The sequence below is a fragment of the Austrofundulus limnaeus genome, unplaced genomic scaffold (genome assembly GCF_001266775.1).
Source record: "Austrofundulus limnaeus strain Quisiro unplaced genomic scaffold, Austrofundulus_limnaeus-1.0 Scaffold75, whole genome shotgun sequence".
Taxonomy (NCBI): domain Eukaryota; kingdom Metazoa; phylum Chordata; class Actinopteri; order Cyprinodontiformes; family Rivulidae; genus Austrofundulus; species Austrofundulus limnaeus.
The window spans coordinates 426,413-430,307 of record NW_013952477.1 but is presented as its reverse complement, the minus strand read 5'-3'; the positions used below and the strand labels follow the sequence as shown (position 1 = coordinate 430,307).

General features: G+C 41.5%; 1 protein-coding gene across 2 annotated transcripts in view; it reads left to right on the top strand.

The window, feature by feature from the left end:
• Nucleotides 1-2,710: 2,710 nt before the first annotated feature.
• Nucleotides 2,711-3,895, top strand: part of LOC106519303 (protein FAM19A1) — a 54,691-nt gene continuing 53,506 nt past the window's right edge. For both annotated transcript variants that reach the window (XM_014010905.1, XM_014010906.1), the window contains exon 1: nt 2,711-3,138. The gene's annotated coding sequence lies outside the window, so the exon portion shown is untranslated. The remainder of the gene's footprint in view (nt 3,139-3,895) is intronic.

Sequence of the window (3,895 nt, the reverse complement as noted above, 5' to 3'; positions counted from 1 at the left end):
GATGTCACTGACCTCCACTCAGTCGCTGTTCATGGAGACGGGATGAAGGTCGCACGTTTTCTTTAAGAATCCTTTSATTTTATTGGAATGATAGAACTTAATTTCTGCCAGGGAGGGTGTAAATAGGGACTGCTTTTAGACTTTTGCTAAGAGGCAGGAGAAATAATTTGCACACACCTTTAAARAGATAGATGACCATTTCTAAAGTAATGCTGTATCAAAATGTTGTCAACAGTACCTTGTCAATCATGACATCAGTCAAACTGCGTGAACTATGGCTATTGATTTTTTTTCCTTTTGCTTCCTTCCTCTTTGCTTCCTCCTGCAAATGTCTGAAGRCATCCCCATCAACAACTTTTAATGTTGTTGTGGTTCAGTCCACTCTTGTACAGCTTCTAGGTTCACAAAACAAATAAGTGTGTTTGTGTGTGCTGCTGCAGAAACRTTGTTGTGTATACCTACATGTGGTGATTCTCAGACTAATCCACAAAGGTGGTGTAAAATTCATTACCGTGGTGTCCCACTTGGTACCAAGAATGACTGTGATTATACCGCCGTCTGTGGATCTTTTTACTCTGTGTGGTGTGGGTTGAATGTGGTATGAAGGCAGTTTGTGATGTGCCACTGAACCCACTTCCAGAAGTACTTTTTCATCTTTTTTTTGCCCTCTGCATGTTTAGAGTTTTTAATTTTTCCTCAATCAGTTAACTAGAACTCAGTGTGCACAGCTCCGCCAAGACTTTAGGTTATGTAAATRAGAGTGTGCAGCTGCTGAGCTGTGATTGGTGGAACAAAGTACTGCTGGTTGCTGACTGGCTGTCACATGACAACATCTGTGAAAAGAAGCCTCTGGCTCTGTTCGAAGTTTGACGTTTCAGTTTCTGTTTGAGCCAGGTATGCGTATCTGGCAGATATTATCAGATCTCCACCAGAATTTTATGAGTTTTTCTTTGTGACAACCATATAAATATAGACACATAGACAGACAGCAAGTTAAACCAACACTATCAAAAACACATCCTCTGCAAAAGTAAGAAGCGTAATGGGGCCGTGAAGACATTCAGTACCTTGTTCCAGTCAACTTCAACGTGTGGTTTTGCATTAAACCCCAAGATTGCATCATCTGGTATGGCCAGGATTAAAGTTGTATTTAAACACCAAACAAGTTTCTTATGACCAGGACCAACCCCATTCATCTTCCAAGAGCAGATATGGTCCGTGCTATCTGGTTGCAATGCTCCTATTGTTGCTCCTGACAACACCTGCCTCGTGTCACAGCCATTGAAATTCTACGGAGTGGTACAGCAGCACAGTTGTTACACCTGTCGCCCTACAGCACAAGGTTATGGGTCCACCTCCTGAGTTTCCTGCCACAAACCAAAGCATGCATGTCAAGTTATTTGGTAAGTCAAATTAGTCCCTACGTATAAGAGCATGAACATTTGTCTTATTTGTCTCAATGTCTCTGCGATAGACTTAATCTGACCAGTACCCTTGCACAGTGGCTGCTGGAGATAAGCACCAGCTGTTCTGTCACCTGGAAAGAAAAGGCAAGTTGAAGAAAACTGGTRGATGGAAATTCTCCTCAATCTTCTCTTTATTTGCCGTTTTGCTCTTTTACTTCATCACTCCTGTGCAGAACCATTGACCATTGGTCATCTGTGTTTTACAAAACCACAATATTACTGACTTCTGTGTTTAGGACAAAGCAAATAGTCTTTTTTGTGTGTTTTCTGAGCAAACTCCCCATGAAACAGATGGCTTGAACAAATCTCAGTCCCTTCTTGTCAAAACACAAAGCCTATAGGATACTGGGATCTACAAACAATTAATGACTAAACAATCTTTGAAAAGTATTCCTCTCCAAACAAGTCAGCAGTTTATGTTGATTTAACGTTCTCTAGTACAGCATGTCCCAATCCGCTCCACACTCTTGCCAAACTCTCAGACATTAATGCGGTGTTGTAGAGTAGCTTCGCCGTGGGTATTCTGAACCGAGAATGCACCCCTGTCTTCCCGAGCAAGCATCAAAATAAAATGCAAAGTCTTTATGCCGTGGAGATTGCAGTGCGAGCTGCAGACCATGGGTATGTTCTCCGTGCCAGTGATAGAAAAATCATTCCAAACAAGCGCTCACCATGCAGTAAAGGTGACAGAAAAACAGCGACGACTGAGCTGTTTCCCCACTTATACAGTATGCTGCTTATTTACTTCAAATACCAGCACTCACCTTCCTGCCTTTCATAGACTCATCATTATAGCTCCGAAACTGAAGAACTTCCTTTCTGCAGGTCAAGATTACCTGTTTACGAGCGGACTATTGTTTCACAACACAATCCTTTTTTTCTAGTTATTTTTCCACTCTTCTTGAGAAAATGTTTTTCTTTCCCACCAGTTTTATTCAGTCTGTCAGTTAGTAAAAGTGAAACAAGCTGAGGGCTTGATGCTTTTCTTTCCCATTTGTTTTATTAAAAGACTTTCTGCCTTATTTTCTTGGGTTTACTTTTAATTACCTAAATATATGCTTGCATCAATTATTTAAATGTAAAAGAAATAGTAACTCATTTGGTCAGCAGCTTCTGTGATTTGCAATTATCAGAAGCACATGATCAAACGGAGTCCCACTCTGCCTTCCAATCCAGAGGCAGTCTGGCTTTAAGACATGTGATACAGTTTTTACACTCAGCCAGGCTGTACGGGAGCATTTGTCTCTCAGTGCTCGCTGAGGAGGGACTCAGAGAGAGCCGCTGCTCGCAGGCTGCCTCTCTCCGGAAGAATGCGGACGGTGGGAGAAGAGATTCCACTACAGTTAATTAAGGAGCACTCCACACGTGCCCGTAAATGCGAGAGGGTGGCAAATGAATTCAGTGTCAGCGGGGGGCTCCTCCTCAAGGTGAAGCAGTGGGCTTTCAAAAGGTGGAACTGAAAAGAGCTTTAAATTTTATTTTCCTGTCTCCGGCTTGACGGTTCTGTCTGAGTCACTGGACTGTTGCCATCAAAGTGTGGAGGCAGAGTCACAGGACTTCTCTCTTCCAGCCACATTCAGACTTGCATGGATGGGATCAGCATAAGTAGAAAGATGGATGGATTTATGACTTTCTGTTGAGATATTTGTACATAGTGTGTTGGGTTGTTCAGGTAAGACATCTCTYTTTTTTTGCTATGTTGTGCAAACATAAAACCTTGATGACAAAAAGGAGTTATTTTTGTGTAAATTCAGCAAATTGAACCTAAAAAGTACAACAAAAAACAGTGTAAATTTTATTACTGGAATAACCTAAACATATAGTCCTTCAGCTTTTTCCTTTTGACATATATCTCAYTGAACATCTGGAAAAAAATGAACAGCTGCCAAATACATTATCCTCTATGATTTGATAAAAGTTTTGTGCTCTCAAACACATCATTATATGCAGGTATCAACTTCTATATTAAACCATTTCTGATAAGAATTGGGGCATTTGGTGCTCAGTTTCTACATTTAAAACCACTGTTTCCTTCCATTGACCAGAACTATTCCTCGTAATACAGTAGGTTTTTTTTTTTTTTTTTGAAAGCATGGTGAAACATTACAAGCGTTTTCTGATTCCTGTTAACACCCTGTCACTGTCACATTATTCTGAAAGACAGAGAAAAGACTCGGCAGCCAGCTGCTTGTGAATTCTTCTCTTTCTATAAGTTTGAATTTAGTTTGGAGGCAGATGCACGGCTCAGGAGTTGAAGGGAGTCAGCTCTGTCAGGGGACATTGCTGCTGAATGAGAGAGAGGGGGAGAGAGGGAGAGAGAGAGAGAGGGAGAGAGAGAGAGAGAGAGAGAGAGAGAGAGAGAGAGAGAGAGAGAGAGAGAGAGAGCTACTGTTACATCGCATGCATGGATGGTGTGTTCTCCGTTTGGA